Genomic DNA, 9,096 nt, shown 5'->3' on the forward strand with positions numbered 1-9,096 from the left:
GCCTGCACCGAAGTCCCGGTCCTAAAACCCCAGCACCCCGATGTGGCCGCGGACCGCTCCGCCAGGCCGGGCACGCCGGGGCTGGGCCGGGCCCTGTGCCTAGGGTGCTTGCTAGCAGGAGGCGGCCGAGGGCTTCGGGCTGGCGCCATCGGTCGCTCGGGCCGCTCCGCCGTTAATGATCCTTCCGCAGGTTCACCTACGGAAACCTTGTTACGACTTTTACTTCCTCTAGATAGTCAAGTTTGATCGTCTTCTCGGCGCTCCGCCAGGGCCGTTGCCGACCCCGGCGGAGCCGATCCGAGGACCTCACTAAACCATCTAATCGGTAGTAGCAACGGGCGGTGTGTACAAAGGGCAGGGATTTAATCAACGCGAGCTTATGACCCGCACTTACTGGGAATTCCTCGTTCATGGGAAATAATTGCAATCCCCAATCCCTATCACGAACGGGGTTCAGCGGGTTACCCACACCTGTTGGCGAAGGGTAGACACACGCTGATCCGTTCAGTGTAGCGCGCGTGCAGCCCCGGACATCTAAGGGCATCACAGACCTGTTATTGCTCGATCTCGTGTGGCTGAACGCCACTTGTCCCTCTAAGAAGTTGGACGCCGACCGCTGGGGGTCGCGTAACTAGTTAGCATGGAGGAGTCTCGTTCGTTATCGGAATTAACCAGACAAATCGCTCCACCAACTAAGAACGGCCATGCACCACCACTGTGAGAAGTTGGCCTGATGTGCAGTGCTCACTATTCTAGTGATCACTATATATCAGTCCAAACAACCCTTATTGATGATTGGTTGTAAGTCAACCTTATAGACCAGCTATCCTAGTAGCATGGATACGAGCAGTCTAAGGCTAAGACTCTAGAGGGCGTGTTAAGCCAGCTGTTTTACCATCACATTACCCCTTGAACACCCAGTGAAAGGACACCACACAAGTTGTTATGAAAATAAACAGTGTATTTATTTATAACAATACTACCCTGGCTCTTTATGAGACAGGGAGCTAAGCACACAACAAAACTCTTATAAAAATACTTTAAGTCGCACAATTTACACAAATGCCCGAGGGGCACGAAAAACCATATACTACAAAAGTGGAATGCGAATTACTAGCAGGTAAGTAACGATTCTCAGAGGCTTTAGAAACGCTAGGCCTACAATACTGAACACTCAGGTTAGGAGCAGGAGGCCTAGGGACACCACGTGCAGAGTGGGAACTCTCACGCGTAAGGCGGGAAAAAGCCTATGGAAGCTAGTGTTCACAAAGTTAGTGTTCTCGGGCGAACCCGACTAGGTAGGTCAAAAACGAGAGTGGATCTGGACCCTTGGATAGTGAGGCTATGCTGGGGCACCGAAATGCCGAAGTTACCTAGCCCAGGGGCTGCAGCTGCATAGGTCTGAAAAGACGTTGGGATTCTTCGTTGACGAACCAGGAGCCTGAAGGAAAGGAGTTGCTGGCAGGCGACCAGTGAAGATTGTTCGAGTGATCCAAGCCTGGATCGAAGATGGATGACACCTGAAAGCAGAGGGGACCAAGTTCGTGACTACTAGCCAGTAGTCAGGGGGCACCAGGCGGGCACCGGATGGTAGTCACCTCGACTAGGTGAGTGGGCGACGCTGTGCTCTGCAGTCTCACGGACCAGGAGGCGTTGTCGGCGACCAGGATGGAGGTACGAGCTGTCCCACGATGGATGATGCTGTCGACGTCGCTGGACCCAGGATTGGGGCAACAAGTCTTGGCAAATTCAAGCCCACGCGGTGGACCTAAAATGGCGTCTGGGGTGGACCAGGAGGGTCCGGGGTGCTCCTCTCTTGGAAGGCGATACAGAAAAGGGGGTGGTGATGAACAGAGTGTCTGAATTAAGCAGACCACTCTTACCCAGTCCAAAGATCAGGGCTTGATCCATCACCGTTATTTATCTCACTGCCCCATCCCAGCTCAGAACCTGGCTATATGCAAATTAGTCTGTCCCTGGCCCAGTGCCAAACAACGCGGTGAGCAGCAAAAAGCAGAAGGGCCCCACGCAGATCGTGGAGATGCTGGGAGGCTGAACTTCGGTGCTGGGGCTGCTCAGGGTCGGGGCTTCTCGGACCCCAAAGCACTCACCAGAGGATCCCTCGGCGGTCGTGCTGGAAAGAAGTCGTGCAGTCTTGAAGATGGCCGGTCCCTCGAGGTCTCGTCGCACCCACGGTTCTCAGCTTGGCTGTAGAGGTGGGTAGAGGTCAGAGGTGCCAGGGAAGCCGGTTCTCGTCGAGCTGGGCAGTCAGATTCCAGAGGAAGGACTTGCAGCAGACCGCAGTGTTCTTAAGATGGTGCCTGCGGATGCAGGGTGACTACTCCTTAGTCACAAGGGAGAATCTTGAAGAAGAAATCTTGATGTCCTTTCGTAGAAAGTCGTGTCTTGATTCCAAAGATGATCTAATTTGGAAGGGGGCCTGCTCCTACCTTTATCTGGGAAAAGGGGGCTGGCACGCGACTAAGTCCTGCCCTATGGGTGGGACCAGGAGGGGGGGTGGTTACACCCCCTTCCTTGGCTGGCTTTTCCCCAGCTCAGGGTCTGGAGTGTCCCTGGAACTGGTTCAGGCCGGCCTATGCACAGTGAGCACCGGGGTGCCACTTGCAGTCACCTTCCTCTGTAGCCCTGCCTACCTAGAATACACAAAACCCTGTCTGGGACGGTGCTGGCACCGCCACTGGCAGGAAACCCTTTGTCCTTGCCTCCTGCTCTGGGAGGACTCCCAGCAGCAGGAGGGCAGACTTGTGTCTCGGTGGCAGCATCCATTTTGTGGATGCTAAGGCTCTGTCTGACTTTAACCGGGGTTACAGGTTACATCCATGTTGTGTCCCTCTAGAAGGGTGGAATGCTAACCCCGTCGCCAGAATTGGCGAGGGGTTAGTATTCCAATTCGTATGACACCTTACTCGACATGTTTTGATAAAGCGATACCAGAGTTGGCATATAACCGCGAGGATTATAATGCACTTAAGAGTATATGGTATGCGATATCATGGAAACGGCTAAGGGATGGATCCCGAAAGCCGCAGACAGGCTCAGCTCATGCCAGAGCACTATCTCACACGATTCCAAGCACTCTGCCTTCAGGATTGTTAAGGCCTGCCATAGGAGTGACTGATAGGAGATCTGTGTGTCCATTTTAGGGTTAGATATAGGTATACTATATCTAAAGCAAAGGGGGAGTACACCACCTTGCCCCAGCTGTCGTGCAGCCAGTTGTGTCAGTTTAGTTAGTCAGTCCAGGGGTGGCACAATACATGCTTCAGCCCCTGGGAGACTTCTGGGTGCACCTCAGCCCTGGGTACAGGGACTTAGAGAGGGCCCAGTGCCAATTCAGTACCTGAGTACAATTTGGATAGAGAGAACAGCTAGGCTGTGGGTCTGATTAGCAGGCCCACAGCCAGGGAAAGTCGTAAACCAGTGCAGCAAAAAGCAAAAATCTGGGTGATCATAGGATTGCAGACCCTACTCTCCTACATGACCCCCCCCCAAACTTTGGGACAATAAACTAACCTTGACCAGGTGAGTCTTCTTGCTCTAAGTGGAAATACCTGGAGAGCCCATCAGCATTGCTGTGATCAGTACCAGGTCTATGCTCCACTGTAAAATCCATCCCCTGTAGGGAAATGGACCACCTAAGCAGTTTGGGGTTTTCACCCTTCATCTGATTTAGCCACAAGAGGGGCTTGTGGTTGGTCTGAATGGTGAAGTGAGTACCAAACAAGTAGGCCCTCAGCTTCTTCAGGGCCCAAACCACAGCAAAGGCCTCCCTCTCAATAGCTGACCAATTTTTCTCTCTGGGGGTCAGCCTCCTGCTAATGAAAGCAATAGGCTGGTCATTACCATCAAAATTCAGCTGAGACAGAACAGCTCCCACACCCAACTCAGAAGCATCTGTTTGGACAATGAATGGCTTGGAGTAATCTGGACTCTTAAGGATAGGTGCTGTGCACATGGCCTGTTTTAGGTCATTGAATGCTTTCTGACAGCTTGCTGTCCACTGAACTTTCTTTGGCATCTTCTTGCTTGTCAGGTCATTAAGAGGGGTCACTATGGACCCAGAATTTCTGACAAACTTCCTATAGTACCCAGTCAGGCCCAAGAAAGCTCGAACCTGAGTCTGGGTAATTGGAGGAGTCCAGTCCTTGATGGCCTGTATCTTACTCTCCAGTGGCTGAACCTGGCCTCCAACTACAAGGTGGCCCAGGTATACAACCTGTGTCTGCCCTATCTGGCACTTAGTGGCCTTGATAGTGAGGCCTGCCTTTTGCAGGGCCTCTAACACTTTCCTCAGGTGGACCAGGTGATCCTCCCAGGTGGAGCTAAAGACAGCAATATCGTCAAGATATGCTGCACAGAAGTCATCCAGCCCAGTGAGGACTTGATTCACCAACCTTTGGAAGGTGGCAGGGGCATTCTTCAACCCAAAGGGCATTACCACAAACTGATAATGACCACCAGGGGTAGAAAATGCGGTCTTGGGCCTGGCTTCCTCAGCTAACCTGATTTGCCAATACCCAGCTGTCAGGTCAAATGTGCTTAAGTAGTTGGCAGAAGCCAATCTATCTATAAGTTCATCTGCCCTTGGTATTGGGTGGGCATCAGTCTTAGTGACTGCATTGAGGCCTCTGTAGTCTACGCAAAACCTCATCTCTCTCTTACCACCCTGGGTGTGAGGCTTTGGCACTAGAACTACTGGGCTAGCCCAAGGGCTATCTGAGGGCTCAATGACTCCCAACTCCAACATTTTCTGCACTTCTGTTTTGATGCAGTCTCTGACATGATCAGGCTGTCTGTAGATTTTACTCTTGACAGGCAGACTGTCTCCAGTGTCAACCTCATGGGTACACCAATCAGTTTGCCTGGGTGTCAGAGAGAACATATGTCTGAAGGATTGCAGAACTTGCCTGCAATCCTGTTGCTGATGTTCAGAGAGGCTGCCACAAAAGACAACACCATCTACTGATCCATCATCAGGATTCTGAGTGAGCAGGTCTGGGAGAGGGTCACTCTCTTCCTCCTGTCCCTCATCTGTGGCCATGAGCAAGCTCATGTCCTTCCTGTCAACATATGCCTTGAGCCTGTTTACATGGAGCACTCTGAGAGGGCTCCTGGGAGTTCCAAGGTCCACCAGGTAGGTGACCTCTCCCTTTTGCTCAATGATGGTGTGGGGCCCAGACCATTTGTCTGTGAGGGCTGCTGGTGCCACTGGCTCCAGTACCCACACCTTCTGCCCAGGCTGGTATACAGTCAGGACAGCCTTCTGGTCATGCCAAGCTTTTTGGAGTTCTTGGCTGGCCTCTAGGTTTTTGGATGCCTTCTCCATGTATTCAGCCATTCTGGAGCGGAGACCAAGTACATAGTCCACTATGTTGGTTGCAGGCTTTTTGAGAGGTCTCTCCCATCCTTCCTTCACCAAACACAGGGGTCCTCTTACAGGATGCCCATACAGAAGCTCAAAGGGGCTGTAGCCAACCCCCTTCTGTGGGACCTCTCTGTAAGCAAACAAGAGGCAGGGGATCAGGACATCCCATTTTCTCCTAAGAGTTTCAGGTAGTCCATGAATCATCCCTTTGAGGGTCCTGTTGAATCTCTCAACAAGCCCATTGCACTGTGGGTGGTAGGGTGTGGTGAACTTGTAGTTCACACCACACTGCTTCCACATTGCAGTCAGATATCCTGACATGAAGTTTGTACCTCTGTCAGAAACAACCTCCTTAGGGAAGCCCACTCTGGAGAACACTCCAACTAGGGCCCTTGCCACTACAGGTGCTGTAGTGGTCCTAAGTGGAATAGCTTCAGGATACCTGGTGGCATGGTCCACCACCACCAGTATAAACTTGTGCCCTGATGCTGTCTCGGGTTCCATTGGACCAACAATGTCAATCCCCACTCTTTCAAAGGGAACCCCCACCACAGGTAGTGGTATGAGGGGGGCCTTTGTGGTGCCACCTGACTTACCACTGGCTTGGCAAGTGACACAGGAGCGACAAAACTCCTTGGTATTCTCATTCATGTGGGGCCAGTGAAAGTGTGAGACAAGCCTGTCCCACGTCTTTGTCTGACCTAAATGACCTGCTAGGGGAATCTCATGGGCCAAGGTGAGAAGGAAACCTCTCAGAGACAAGGGGATGACCAGCCTCCTGGTTGCACCAGGCTTGGGGTCTCTTGACTCAGAGTACAGGAGTCCATCTTCCCAGTATACCCTGTGGGCACCTGTGGCATTCCCTGCAGCCTCAGCAGCAGCCTGCTGTCTGAGGGGTTCAAGGGAAGGGCAGTCTAACTGTGCCTTCCCCAGGTCTTCTCTGGAGGGTCCCCCAGAAACTCAACTTGATCAAGTTCAAGCTCTTTAGGCTCAGTTTCCCTCAGCTCTCTCAGATCAGCCTCTTCAGAGACTTGATCCTCAACCTGGGGCAAGGGGGAAGGCAAAGCCTTACCCTTACTGCTCTTCTTCTTGGAAGGTGTCTGGTCCTTTCTTCCAGGATCCAGCACCTGTTCAGTGGGGCATCTCCTGGCCTGTGACCTAGTCACAGCAAGCACATGTGCTGGCAAGCCTAACATTTCCATGTGAGTCCTCTGCTCCACTTCTGACCATAGTGATGACTCCAAATCATTGCCCAACAAACAATCAACTGGGAGGTCTGAACTGACTACAACTTTCTTTTGACCACTTACCCCTCCCCAGGAGAAAGCAACAATCGCCATACTATGACTGGTAGTGACGTTGCTGGCATTGGTCACCAGGAAATCTGTACCTGGCATGATCTGTCCAGGGTCCACAAAGTTAGGTGTCACCATGGTGACACTGGCACAAGTGTCCCTATAGGCCTGAGCCATCTTGCCATTAATCAAAGGTGTCTGCCTGTATTTGCCCAAAGTATTGGGACTTACATCAGGGGACATATCCATATCCCCTGTACAGACAAGGACAGCCTGAGTGAGTGTGCCAACTAAGTTGTCAGACTCCTCAGTTCCCAAGGTTAACCCAACTAATCCCTTGGGAGGTGCACTACCACTACTGACTGTACTAGGGGGTGCAGTTGCCTTAGGGGCTGTAGTGGTAGAGGTTTGCCCTCCTCTTTTGGTGCACTCACTAAACCAGTGAGACTTACTTTTACAGTACTGGCACCACCTTTTTGACTGGCCTTCTTGAGTCTTCTTCTTCTGGGAAGCCTGACCCCCACCCTCTTTGGTTTGTTGGGGACCTGGTGAAGACTTCTGGTCATTTTGTTCACTCTTAGCATTACCCTTCTGGTCTGCTTTCTTCTGACCACCCTGGTTCTGGTTCTGGTTCTGCTTGATCCTTGTTCTGACCCATTTGTCTGCCTTCTTTCCCAATTCTTGGGGAGAGGTCAGATCTGAATCAACAAGGTGCTGGTGCAACAACTGGTTCTGACAATTATTTAAAAATTGTTCTCTCATCATCAGATTATACAATCCTGTGTAATCAGTAACCTTGCTACCCAGCAACCAGCCCTCCAAAGCCTTAGTGGCACTATCCACAAAGTCAGACCAGTCCTGAGACTGAGTTTTCTGGGTGTCTCTGAACAGCAACCTGTACTGCTCAGTGGTTAAACCAAACCCATCAACCAGTGTATTTTTCAGGACCTGGTAATCATTAGCATCCTCCACTCTTGTAGTGAGGAGCTTGTCTCTACCTTTACCATCAAAGGAGAGCCACAGTATAGCTGCCCACTGACTTTGGGGAATGCCCTGCACAGTGCAGGCCCTCTCCAAAGCAGCCATCCATTTCTGGATGTCATCCCCTTGTTTAAAGGGGGGCACTATTTTTGTCAGGTGTTTAGTGTCTAAACCCTTCTCTCTATCTCTTGGGAGATTGCTGCCACCAGTGGGAGCTAACCCACTCATCTGCTGCTCTCTAGCAAAGGCAAGCTTCTCTTTGGCCAGGGCAAGTTCTTCCCTTTCAATCCTCAGAGTAGCCTGCCTCATCCTAGCTTCATGCTCCCTTCTCTGAGGGGAAGTCAATCTCCTCTGGGGAGAGTTCCTTCTCCTCTGGGAAGAGGCATTAGAGTGCAGAGATCTATTGGAGTCCCTAGAAAGAGATCTATCTCTCCTAACTCCAAGGTTAGGCCTACTTAGGGTCAGTACTGGGGGTCCCCCAGATCCTAGCCCAAGCAAGTCTATGTTGGCCCTAGTTAGCCTTCTGACTACCTCAAGACCTTTGTCTACCTCATCCCCAGAGAGCTCCTCAGGGTCCTCCTCCTCAACTGAATTTACAGTGTTGTGGAGGTCTGGATCACCAAGGTGCCCTTCTAAGGCTGGCATATTCCCATCTCCCTGAGATGCTTTCCTAGCATCATAAGTCTCTAAGAGACCCAACAGAAGGGGAGTGGTGGGGTTAGACCCCTGTTTCAATTTCCTGGAGGTACACAAGTGTCTCAACTCCTGGAAATTGAGAGCTGCATATCTTGAGTTGACCTGTGGAGGGTCAATAACCACAAGGGGAGTCTCTGAAGACTCTCCATGGGTAGACATGCTTTTCTAGTGAGGTGTAAGTGGTGCACTTACCTACACTATATGTTTACCTACTGATCCCTTGCTAGAGTTGTAGTTTAGGGTGTGCTAGGCCCTAGGAGCTACAACAGCTGGTTCAGTAGAACTCAGAGTATTCTAAGCTAAGTTATATGTACCTTTAGTACTTATGTGATCTTTCACAAGATATTCTTAGGATATGTGTGGTAAAACAACAGCAAGCTCAAATCCCACCGCTGCCACCAATGTGAGAAGTTGGCCTGATGTGCAGTGCTCACTATTCTAGTGATCACTATATATCAGTCCAAACAACCCTTATTGATGATTGGTTGTAAGTCAACCTTATAGACCAGCTATCCTAGTAGCATGGATACGAGCAGTCTAAGGCTAAGACTCTAGAGGGCGTGTTAAGCCAGCTGTTTTACCATCACATTACCCCTTGAACACCCAGTGAAAGGACACCACACAAGTTGTTATGAAAATAAACAGTGTATTTATTTATAACAAGACTACCCTGGCTCTTTATGAGACAGGGAGCTAAGCACACAACAAAACTCTTATAAAAATACTTTAAGTCGCACA

Source organism: Lissotriton helveticus, chromosome 3_1 (genome assembly GCF_964261635.1).
Source record: "Lissotriton helveticus chromosome 3_1, aLisHel1.1, whole genome shotgun sequence".
Classification (NCBI taxonomy): domain Eukaryota; kingdom Metazoa; phylum Chordata; class Amphibia; order Caudata; family Salamandridae; genus Lissotriton; species Lissotriton helveticus.